Source organism: Littorina saxatilis, linkage group LG15, assembly GCF_037325665.1.
Source record: "Littorina saxatilis isolate snail1 linkage group LG15, US_GU_Lsax_2.0, whole genome shotgun sequence".
Lineage (NCBI taxonomy): Eukaryota > Metazoa > Mollusca > Gastropoda > Littorinimorpha > Littorinidae > Littorina > Littorina saxatilis.
Genome location: NC_090259.1, coordinates 7,342,570 through 7,355,346, shown reverse-complemented (window position 1 = coordinate 7,355,346; position 12,777 = coordinate 7,342,570). Strand labels below are relative to the sequence as shown.

General features: G+C 41.9%; 1 protein-coding gene and 2 long non-coding RNA genes across 3 annotated transcripts in view; all 3 read right to left on the bottom strand.

The window, feature by feature from the left end:
* LOC138948397 (uncharacterized) overlaps positions 1 to 12,777 on the bottom strand; it is a 319,572-nt gene that overhangs the window by 52,477 nt on the left and 254,318 nt on the right. The window lies entirely within an intron of this gene.
* LOC138948394 (uncharacterized) overlaps positions 1 to 12,777 on the bottom strand; it is a 290,382-nt gene that overhangs the window by 164,153 nt on the left and 113,452 nt on the right. The gene's annotated exons all lie outside the window — the stretch shown is intronic.
* LOC138948382 (uncharacterized) lies at positions 847 to 11,270 on the bottom strand. The gene is made up of 5 exons (XR_011449980.1): positions 10,906 to 11,270; positions 8,846 to 8,914; positions 7,702 to 7,796; positions 5,253 to 5,423; positions 847 to 3,080 (listed from the first exon to the last, which is right to left on the bottom strand). It is a non-coding gene; the product is annotated as an uncharacterized lncRNA (long non-coding RNA).

The following is a 12,777-nucleotide window of genomic DNA, read 5'->3' as shown; positions in this document are numbered from 1 at the left end:
AAGCAGTTTATCTGTCAGGGAGTTGTGTGTGTTTTCATGGCTGCGTGTTCTTTTCCCTCTCATTCTTCCTCTCGGCAGTCCGGCTTCAGAGTCATTTTGTTCCTCCAGGCTCAAAGCAGAAAGCAGCAATGTTTTAAAACATTCAAAAACAAGGATTGTATGTGAGTGTGAGTCATAATTTTCTTTTAAGAACCGAATCATAGCACCACAAGGTTCAAATATGTGCACAAAGCAAAAATAGTGCAAAGCAAAAATTAGGAAAGCAGCATATGGCCATGACTGGAGACACTGCTTTTTGTATCGATCATTCTGCAGACGTCACACTCTGGAGAAAATAAAACATGACAGAACTCAGTACTGATGTTCTCTGTAAACCATGATTTACATCTTTTACCTTATTCCATACGACATTGCGAGTTTTGCCGTTGTTTCCCTGATAATAAGTCTCGTACTCAGGCACTGTTTGTTTTTCCTCAGTTAATATTCAGAATTTTTCCACGTTTGTTTTGTTGTTGTTGTTGTGCTTGTTTAATTTAGGTTTGTTGTTTTTGTTTAAAACACTCAAACATACGCACACATCACACGCACACTTTTACTTTTTAAGTTATAATAAGTATTGCATTCAGCCACTGTTTTTTTCTCCTCAGTTGATATTCTGATTTTTGTCAGTTTTTGTGTCATTTGTTTTTGTTGTGCTTGTTTGATTTAGGTTTGGTGTTGTTTGTCGTTGTTGTTTGTTTAACACACACTCAAACACACACACACACACACTAACCAGACACACACACCACCACCACCACCACCACCACCACCACCACCACCACCACCACAAGAATAGGTTTACACTCACTTTTTCCTCCACGTTTTAATTTTGGCAATATCATTAACCCAGGATTGCAAAGCAGGGATCATTTGTCAATTTCATAACAACGTACATACAATTTCAGCTGGTTACTGCAATAAAATGTGCATCATCACAGGTTTCTGCTGGAATGACAGTGTCTTATGTGTCAACACAAAATACACACACACAAAATGGGTGTGGTGCTGCATGCCCCATAATAGATCCTAACTTCACCCTCTAAAGCTCCCTGCAGATGCATGTTTTGTGCACAAAAATAGCCTTTTAAAATATGCAGTATACAAAATAAAAATGCAGACGACATTTCTACATTTGATGGGGGAGTTGTCCTGTATTAGAATTATTTATCAAATAATTAAAGTTAACCAAAGTATATGTAATAAAACCAAGGAGTCCTCTGTTAAGTAGCTCAACACAATGATCGCAGCCCAGGGTGCTAACACAGTTAGGGTATGTTGTTCAAGACTTGGAAGGTCAAGGTTTTAAAGTATGCTTCAGTAACGGAATCTTATAACAAAGCTAAAACATTTACCACTGAAGCAAAACCATCTCTGAACAATTCAAAATTGTCACACGTACTAGTTTTACATTTTAAGGATCTTGCCAAGTGCATATCTTTTTATTGTGAAAAATTTGTATTGCAAACAAAAGAAAACACAATGTCTTGTGATCTGTAAATGTTCTTGATACTTAATACATTACAGGGAACCTTATAAATTGTTCAAGTGAAGTACTGTACAGCCTATTTAGCTTGTTCATTTTCTCCCTTTAACCTTCGCCGGCACTCGTGGGTCCGTGCGGACCCAGAAGGGTGTTTGATTGCAAATATCTTTTAAACGAGTTGGAATTTTTTAATGAGCTTTTAGAAATGCCTCAGACACCTAACAAGCTATCATCTCCTAAAAGCTCATTAAATTTCAGTGATAATTAATTAATTAATTAATGGTCAAATTTAGACTACACACGGAAGCATTCGTGGGGACGTGCGGACCCATACTTCTCAAAGAAGGAAAAGCGTGTATACCCTTCCGAGGCACTCGTGGGTCCGTGCGGACCCAGAAGGGTGTTTGATTGCAAATATCTCTTAAACGAGTTGGAATTTTTTAATGAGCTTTTAGAAATGCCTCAGACACCTACAAAGCTTTCATCTCCTAAAAGCTCATTAAATTTCAGTGATAATTAATTAATTAATTAATTAATGGTCAAATTTAGACTACACACGGAAGCATTCGTGGGGACGTGCGGACCCATACTTCTCAAAGAAGGAAAAGCGTGTATACCCTTCCGAGGCACTCGTGGGTCCATGCGGACCCATACTTCTCAAAGAAGGACAATTGTGCAAACCCTTCCGTGGCACTCGTGGGGCCATGCAGACCCATAATATTTTACCAAATACCGTGTGTAGTCTAAATTTGACCATTAATTAATTAATTAATTATCACTGAAATTTAATGAGCTTTTAGGAGATGATAGCTTTTTAGGTGTCTGAGGCATTTCTAAAAGCTCATTAAAAAATTCCAACTCGTTTAAGAGATATTTGCATCAAACACCCTTCTGTGTCCGCACGGACCCACGAGTGCCACGGAAGGATATGCATATTTTTCTTTCTTTGAGAAGCATGGGTCTGCACGGCCCCACGAGTGCCACGGAAGGATATGCACATTTTTCCTTCTTTGAGAAGCATGGGTCTGCTTGGCCCCACGAATGCGTTCGTGTGTAGTCGATAACGAGTGCCGGCGAAGGTTAAGGTAATTTTGTCTCAACAATCATGTTATCTGCTACAAGTCTATAAACTGCTGTAAACCTTTCTGCCCTTGAAGTAGATTCATGCCCTTCTGTGTGGGCACCTTCTTCTTCTTCCTCTTCAGTGTTTGCATTTGGATGTGTGCTCTCTGGCCAAGTCTTGTTGCACAGGGGTGGCAAGGAAAGGCAACCCTCTCAGAACGTGTTGCAGAGTCTGTTCTTCCTACCCTAGCCACAGTCCGCTGTAGGTGCAAAACCTATCCTTTTGAGGTGTACCTTCAGACAGCAGTGTCCTGTGCGAAGGCGGAAGATGGCTCTCTGTTCTGTGTGAGTAAAATGGGGATATGGTCTTGAATGAGCTGGTATCTGTCTGTCTTTTTGTTGTTGATATAGACATCAAAGAAGCTCCAGCACCAGCCAAGTGTTGACTGTTTTCTTTATGCGTAACCTAGTCCTGGCAGCAGCTGTTGTCCATCTGTAAACAAGCAAGATCATTATTATAATATATTGATGGTGTATATGTTTTACCAGAAAGACGAGTAAAATACCACTTAATTTTTGAGTCACTTGAGAAAATGTGACTCTATGTAATCGGTCAGTGTTAGTCTGTCCGGCCGGCCGTCCGTCCGTAGACACCACCTTAACGTTGGACTTTTCTCGGAAACTATCAAAGCGATCGGGCTCATATTTTGTTTAGTCGTGACCTCCAATGACCTCTACACTTTAACGATGGTTTCGTTGACCTTTGACCTTTTTCAAGGTCACAGGTCAGCGTCAAAGGAAAAATTAGACATTTTATATCTTTGACAAAGTTCATCGGATGTGATTGAAACTTTGTAGGATTATTCTTTACATCAAAGTATTTACATCTGTAGCCTTTTACGAACGTTATCAGAAAAACAAGGGAGATAACTAGCCTTTTCTGTTCGGCAACACACAACTTAACGTTGGGCTTTTCTCGGAAACTATAAAAGTGACCGGGCTCAAATTTTATGTGAACGTGACTCATTGTGTTGTGAATAGCAATTTCTTCCTGTCCATCTGATGCCTCATATAATATTCAGAACTGCGAAAGTGACTCGATCGAGCGTTTGCTCTTCTTGTTGTTTTAGTAATGAGGCATACATGCAGTTGAACGATCATATCTTGTGATATCTGCCCTCTGAAAAAAACCTACTATTCAAAATGTACTTTTACATCTTGTTTTTTTAACTTAGGCTTTTGAAGATCCACATTTACCACCCAAAAGGAGCCTGGCGATACTGGCATGCTTTAATTAAGATGACGTGTTACTCAGAAATAGTGCTTTTAGTTATGCGCTATAGAAATCTCCTTAATAAATAAATAAATACTGGTGGTGGTTCACTGCAAAGCATAACCTGATATGATTTCTTCATAGCACCTGACTGGAAATGAAGTTTCATACAATAAAAACTATACTGCGCCAGATTTACAGCAGTTCTGTTGAATTCACACAGTCAGAAAATTTCAAGGCTGTCCTCAACATTCTATGCTCACACACACACACACGACTTGACTTCACTTAGGAAGGTTATGTGATGCTTAAATAATCTGTCTTGCCACTATTTCATCACAAGTAACCACTGTGTTTATTGCTGGTATGTGCCGGAGTGGAGGGATAGTCTTACCCCATGTAAAAAAAAAAAAAAAAAAAAAGCCTGGCAGGTGATCTGAGATGCCTTTAATAACACAAAGCTGCCTCTGTAAACAATTCTGCTTTTACACATGCTATCCCTTAACTTGGATTCATACCAAAATCAAGCCTAGCTTCATAGGAAACAGAATGTTACTTCAGCATTTAGAATTATGATCTTATTCCATGTACACGCCTTGGCAAATCTGACTCGATCACTACAGCAAGAAGTCAGTGTGTTGATTGTTCATATGTGACCAAGTTGAGGGATGAGCTTATCCTATGTTAAAGCCTGGCCTGAACTGAGACGGTGAAGAGAAGTAGTGTGCCTTTAATGACACAATGCTTTCTTTGTAAGCAATAGATTCAACATCTCAGATCTGGTCAGGCCTATACAAATGCCATCCCTCAACTTGGTTCATACAAAAATCATGTGCCTGGCTAGAGAGTGGGGATTTGTTGTTCTCTTTTTCGAAATCCAAAATAAGCAAAATCAGGTCTTAAAAAGGAGCAAGTCTTAAAATGGGAGTGAATTTACAGATGTTATGAACAAGAAGTCTGCGTAAACAGGGTCATTAATAGGAAGGAGTCTTAGATTGGGGTGTCTTAAAAGGGGCAGGGGTGGGGTGGTGTGTGTGTGTGTGTGTGTGTGTGGGGGGGGGAGTCCACAGTAATGACCATAAAATAATCAAAATAATACTATTAGTCATCTTATTCTCTACCAAATTTCTAGAGGTCAAGACAATGATACAGATTTTTTACTTGTGTCACTGTTAGTGTCATTCTATGAATAACAGACCAATAGAAAGAGAGAGAAAGAGAGCTCTGTGGTTTTTTTTTACCTGGGTTCATGCTCAGTTGCTTGAAAATTGACTTGTCAGAGGTTCTTCTTCAGCCTTACACCCACATGCAAGAGAACTTGTACCAGATAATGAAATAAGTGAACTTTGAAGTGCATTCATAATTAAAGCCCAATCATGTGGTTCAACCTACCTAGTCTTGAAAAGCCTGTCCGAGGAAACAGAACAAGCACCCTTCCGCAGACCTTCCTAACTGGAGAGTCTTGGTTGTAACCGCACACTTTCTAAAGTAGTCCATAAGCAGTTCCATGTGCCTATGTTTTCACTGGAACCAGCTCCTTTGTGTACCTGTGATCTGGATGAGCTGCAACACATAAAACTTTCATATGAACACTATGTCATAAGTACACCAGTTAGCATACATCAAACACCGAGGAGCATCACAAGATATGTTCTAAGGAGGTAACAACTATTGTCACAAAGTGTTTATGATACAGCCACAGGCACATGGCACTGAGTGGTCAATTGGTGAGGGGGGTGGGGGGGGGGGGGGAGGGGCAGAAGTTCTGCTCAGTCTTGTCTACTGATACAACACTTTGTGGTGGTGTAAGGCAGGGAATCACACCCCAACCACTGGCCCCGCCCACCTGGTGTCGAGTGCCTGAGGATACATCAGTCCCAGTCATGGCTGGCCCCCGGTTTGACCAGACAACTGCCATGTATGGGTACATTTACTTTACAGTACAGATTAGTTTTCAATAGCAATGACATCATGGACGCACACCTGCCCAACACTGACACTGACAGCAAAATCAGCGAACAAACGTGATAAAGAGTAACTAATCGTCACAAACATCAAAATGCTTTGCATTAATTTTCTTGAAGAGGTCATTCTTAACCAGATAATCATTTATAGGCAATTGAAGATTATTATTCCACCTACAGGCTATCACTCCTATGGCTGTTACTTGTAACACATTTCATTTCTTAAAATATGTTTTGTAAAGTACATAGATTTCACTAAAAGGCACATTCCTTCTCATGAAAACAATTTGGCTCACCGTCTCAGATCTGGTAGGGCTTTAAAATGGGATAAGACATGATCTCCAGGGGTCGACACTAACTTATTTGGCCTGGGGCCACACTGGCCCCAGAGATGGAAATTGCTGGGGCGGAAAAAAAAAAATCTGGGGCCCACTCTCAGTATTCACGTGCGGCAATGCATTGTCTGTTTTTCTTCATCGTACTGAAGCCAGGGAAATTCTTTCAACCATTTGACATTGAAATTACGACAGCGCTTCGCGCTTTTGGCTGCATCGGTCTCCTTTTTTCGTTTCTCTCCACCCTGTTCTTCATCTTCATTTGACCATGTCTTTTTACACCAGGGATGTGTCGCCACATTTTGCGTTTGGCATTTGAAGGCGATACTTATCTCTCACGCTAAAGAGCGCAATCTGGGAGTTATTTCCCTTACGACATTGTCCTTCGACGATTTGAATGTGTTTTTTTCTTGACTGCGGCATTGATCGTAACGCAAATTTCAGTGACGACTTTGACTGGCGATTTTTAGTGATTGGCTCTGCTGGCATTAGAATTTTCGGTTTGTCATTGTTGGTATTTATCCTGGGGCGGAGTGGGCCCCAAGCTTCGGCAATGTTTGGGGCGGAACACAAAACTCTGGGGCGTTCCGCCCCCCGCCCCCGCTAGTGTCGAACCCTGATCTCTTAACTTGTTCACATACCCCAAAAAGTGCGATTGTGTTATGAATAAATGCTGTAAAAGCTACCTGTACTAGTTCATTAAAAAAACAAATCACAAAATGTCACTTCACCACAGCATGCAAACAGTGTGTTTATTTCTGGTATGTGTCTAAAGGCGGAGACAGACGCACAACACAAAACCCTGTTTTCGACAAAAACACCATCTCAAAACGTCGGGGAAACACATGTTTTTAAAGAGGGGATGTCACTTGCGAAACACACAGATGAAGCGCGGTGCGTGTTTTCACAGAAATATCGGTCAGTGTCAGCTTAACCCGTCCAGCTATCGCCCTGTGTTTGAGTTTGTAAACAACACGGCTGGCAGTGCCCACTGATACGGTCAGTGCCCACTGATACGGTCAGTGTCCACTGATACGGTCAGTGTCCACTGATACGGTCAGTGTCAGCTTGACCCGTTCAGCTACCGCGCTGTGTTTGGGTTTGTAAACAACACGGCTGGCAGCGCCCACTGATATTATTGCCTCTCTTCAATCGTGACAGGATCCATAGACTCTAGTTAGGATTCATGGGTCCGATACTACCCTGAATCGGTACCACATCTGAGTCTGCCATTTTTTTCTATCTCCGTGGTGCCGGAAACCGAGTCACTTGAGTTGATCTTCCGCGTTCATTGGCTGACTACCAAAACGTGTTTTTAGATTTTAGAGCATGCTCTAAAACCCAAAACACGATGCAAAAACACGAAACAGTGTTTTCTGAAACGTGTTTTGGGGGATGTCACATGGGAAACACGCTGTTTTGTGTTTGTTTTGAAAGGAAACACTGTTTTGTGTTGTGAGTCTGACATGGCCTTAACACAGACACACACACACACCATACACACATACACCAAAGCAACACAAAAGCCGAAAACATGCCTACCATCTAAATGAGGATATCCAGTTCCAACTGTCTTCTGCCAATATAACACTGCCAGAGACACCATGGTGTAGAAAGTCAGTTTAAAGAGAGACTACCTGGAAGAAAAATATATATAATAATAATAAAACACCCAGTGCAATAGACATACTTTCTCGTTAAAGGCTTACTTTACTATGTAAAAACACAATCACAGTCTCAGATCTTGTCAGGCTTTTACTTGGGATAAGATCATCCCTCTACTTGGACGCATACCAACATAGATCAGCTTGAATGTTCGTGAAAATATCCCATATTTTGAGTTAACTCACCACAGCAAGCAGTCACTGAATATATATTTTATTTTTTGGTATGTGGCCAAGATGGGAGACAGTGACCCACACTATAGTGACAAAGCAAGTGGGCCTTTAAATTGTAAACTGTTATATAATATGTGCATTTTGACTTCTTCATAAATTATAACCCTGATGCAGGCAGTCATCAGTAGTGGTTTAGTACCTAGAATGAGAAAAGAATGAACTTGCAAGAAAGAAACTGAGTCAAAATCAAAATACCCTTTAAATTACATTAGATTCCACGGGGCAGACAGGGTTTGAAGTTAGAAAGCTCTGAAAATAACTCTGCTATTTGAAATTGACTAATAGTATTAACTTATAACGTCATACATGATACATGATACAAACAAATGAACTAAGGCTTTTGAAGATCCATATCCAATCCTGCTACACAAAGGCACAAGCAGAGGTTGAAATTGCCAGGGTCATTTTCCATCCCCATGTAGCCTGGATTTAATTACTGGCATGTTTTTTTGTAAAGAGGTGTGTCACTCAGAATGACTGGAGATGGTTCATTCAATGCAGAGCATAAAATACCATTGATTTCTTCATGCCATCTGATTTGCCGGTGAATTCACAGGGCGAGAACAATTCAAGACTGGCCTCAACATTTTATGCTGACTGTAAATTGTAATTATATAATATATCCACCCTAGCTAACTGGTACACTAATCACTTGCTCTGGCGGACTTCTTTTTCCAACATCATAAATCTGTTATTTGTACTTTAGCCTTTTGTGGTAAAATATTCTCATTACCAGTTGCACTCACAATCTATTGCTAGTGTATTTTGGAAATGATCAAAAGCCTTACTTGTGTTCTATGACAGCACCATGTCACTGTTGCGGGAAGAATGAGGCAGGGCTTGGTAATAACTGAGACCTGCAAGTAAACAAAACATATTTAGAATCTCATCATGTGTTATTTTGTTATAATTATCTATGTCATGAGGTCTTACATTGCAATAACAAACACACGCATAACTTAACTTAGCAAGGTGTTCTATGTGCTAAGAATAAGAGTAATTGTTTAATGAATTAACGCTGAAGAAGCTACTAGTTGCTTAAACAAATTCATAGCAAAATGTCACTTGATCACCACATCAAGCACACTGTATGTTCATTTCTGGTATGTATGCAAGTGGAGGGATGATCTTGTTCCATGTAAAATCCTAGCTCAGCTGATCTCTCTCAACTTGGATTCATACCACACATTAGGAGCCTGGCTGTTTCTGTTCAGTGGGCATTTCTCCATTTGTTTTATTTGAATGCATTTCTTAAAAAGAACACTTCCTCTGCACAGCAAGCAGTCAGGATGTTATATGAAGTCTTATATCGCGCGCGTATCTCCAGACTCGGACTCAAGGCGCAGGAATTTATTTATGCCGTGTGAGATGGAATTTTTTTACACAATACATCACGCATTCACATCGACCAGCAGATCGCAGCCATTTCGGCGCATATCCTACTTTTCACGGCCTATTATTCCAAGTCACACGGGTATTTTGGGTGGACATTTTTATCTTTGCCTATACAATTTTGCCAGGAAAGACCCTTTTGTCAATCGTGGGATCTTTAACGTGCACACCCCAATGTAGTGTACACGAAGGGACCTCGGTTTTTCTTCTCATCCGAAAGACTAGCACTTGAACCCACCACCTAGGTATTACTAGGAAAGGGGGGAGCAAATTGCTAACGCCCTGACCCAGGGTCGAAATCGCAACCTCTCGCAAGTGCGTTACCACCCGACCACCCAGTCCTTTTTGTTCCAAATCAAACGTTGTTTTGCTCCAACCAAGACTGCAGATCTTGGCAAACATGTGGCATAAAAACTAGATTTGATGACCTTACCCGTACTCACCCTGAAAAGTGCCGATCTAGATTTTGCTATTTTAACAGAGGGGACAGAGGTTGTACCTAGCTCTCCTCATGCAGACACCGCATAACAAATATGTGTAACAAATCCAGTTGCAACACTGTAGTTTCATGGCTTAATTTCATTGACTGATTGAGTCAGCAGTAGTGAACTACTACATGTCAGTATGATCATACCATTACCTGTATTAGGCCTAAAAAAAAATAGGTGTGGTTACGGTAACCCGACCTACCCTATTTTTGGGGGCCGACCCTATAACTTTTTATTACATTTGTCAAAAAAATACACACAAAAAACAAGTAAACGAGTGCAGACAACACAATGAAAGCGAAAGCGCCCGAGTCGCACACTTATTTCTCTGTCAAGTAGGTTTAATTTGTACACATTAGAAAAAAAAGTTTAAAAAAAAAAAGTGATTGCCTACCTTCCTACCCTATTTTTTTGGGCTATGTTACCGTAACCACACCTATTATTTTTTTTGGCCTTAGTGAGTATTACAATTGGAGCAATCTGCAGAATTGTTACCAATACATCATCATAACAGGAATTCCTCAGTGCATGAGACATTGGTGTGTAGACATATAATACATAAATATGTAGATCTTTAAAACATTCAATGAGTCATGGGACTAAAAACTGCCAAAGCCTTATGTGGCAACATCACAAACAAACAAAATTAACCAACCACAAATTATGTCAACCTCATGGCCCTTGTACTTGTAGTTCAAGTTGTACTGTTGTACTAGCCAACAGACATAAAAAGGAACTTAGCTCAGTAGGTGTTGATTGCTCTGCGTCATTATCAATATCATGATGCAGTGAGAGTCGAAATGCAGTTCAAACACAGACAGAACAAAATGGAATCTTTGAGTTTGAAATTGAATGAAAAAAAAAAAGTAATTTGTATGGTCATGGTGTAGAAGTTTTGAACTTTAGCGTTGTAAATTCATTGCTCCGAAATCTAACCCTCCGATTTATGTCCTAAGTCATTTACATACCTTTGGAGTTTTACGGAATGGGTATAACGTCCTTTCATCTAATGATCTACTGTGGGATTTTGCCCATGCAGTCGCCGTCACTGTCTCCTTGACCTACTTGGAGTCCTTGCTGGGTTGAATCGGCTGAGGAGCGAACCCATGACGACTCGCAACGCGAGGAACCAGAAGAGGAATCTAGGTTTATTCTGCGTGTTTTGGGCCTGCCGACCCTACTTGTAGTCCGATACAACCGGCACGTAGCTTCTTTTCGCAGGGCGAAACCGCCCCACTCGTGACAGTTCATCCGATGTCCGCCATGTTTCAAGTTACAAAAAAGTAGAAACGATCTAACGAATAACTTTCATTTCAAGCACAGTCCAAAAAAAAACAAAAAAAAAGTACAAAAGAAGGGGTGGAGAAAATGGCATTATCTAGACAGACTCAACTCGGATAAACTAAGAGGGACTTATAACTACTGAAGATTGAGAGCACAGCGGACGTCCTGTAAATTCCCGATCCATTTTTTACCCTTCCCATTTCGGTATACTGTTCTCTGCTTGTGACGCTACGCAACAGGATAAGAGATATCCTGAGGGTATAAGTGATACTCCCACATACGTTGCACAAGCATAATTTGACGTTACCTTATATACGGTCCAACCGGTGTGCAATGGGTGGAGAGAGAGAGAGAGAGAGAGAGAGAGAGAGAGAGAGAGAGAGAGAGAGAGAGAGAGAGAGAGAGAGAGAGAGAGAGAGAGTTTAACTGGCACTTGTTCCTTTTTAAATATACATTCAAAACGAGAGAGTATAATACGTGACATCTAAGGCACACAAAGACATAAGCTTACTCTTTCTTCTGTGTCGCCCATGGTTCTCGCTTTGGTTTTGGTTCCTCTGTGCCAGGCCGGGAAAAACATCGGCGGCTGTGTCGTCACCTTCCCCAAGGTCATCTAGTAATGGCAATGTTGCTCTGAGGCTAGCGTTCTCCTCTTGGCGATGAGGCTGCTCTGCTTCTCTGTTGTGCGTGAGGGGGGTTGTCTGTATGTTCTTCACGGAGTCCTCTCGACTCTGACGCTGTGCATCATGGGACGGTGTGTCGTGTTTGTCGTTTCTGCCTTCAACCGTGTCCGTTACGTTCCCTGCCTCTCTGTCCCCCTCCTTCCCTTTTAGCAGGGGCTGGACCGAACTGCTGTGATCAGTACTGTGTCTTGTGGGGGATGGGGGCGGCCCGCTGCCTTTTTCCTCAGCCCCCTGTCGGCTTTGGACCCTGTGCACAGACGTTGGCGTTGGTGTGGAGGTAGTGGTGACTCTATCAGCCGACAGCGGTATTGGGGGTCCCTCTCTTGCCGCTTGCTGTGTTGGGGGAGAGGGCCGTGTGTGGGACTTGACCCCCGCCGTCCTGACACTGGCTATCACTGCCTCAGGCTCAAGTCGTGGCACTGTGTCTTCTGCCTCGATTCGTGCAGCTGGACTGTGTGGGGGGTCGGCGTCGCTCTGGACTTGTGAGGAGAGACGGCTGACTAAGTCAGCGCTGCTTGCATCTTGGGCGGAGTTCCTTCCTGTGTGGGTGGAGTTCCATCCTGTGTGGGCTGGAGGCTGGTCCCGTTGTGCAGCGTTCAAGGGCTTCAGGGCGTCAGACGGGACGTTTTCCCTCCTGGCATGCCTGGCACCTACACAAACACCGTCACTCAAACAATAGGAGTCGAGTCAGGTTGGCTCATACCAATGCCCAAGAAAGCTTTCTGTCTGTGTGTCTGTGTGTCTGTTCGTCTGTCTGTCTGTCTGTTTGTCTGTCTGTCTTATGTCTATCTCTCTCTCTCTCTCTCTCTCTCTCTCTCTCTCTCTCTTCCAACTAATGATCTCTTTTTGTGGAAAAACAGGTCATTATCACTT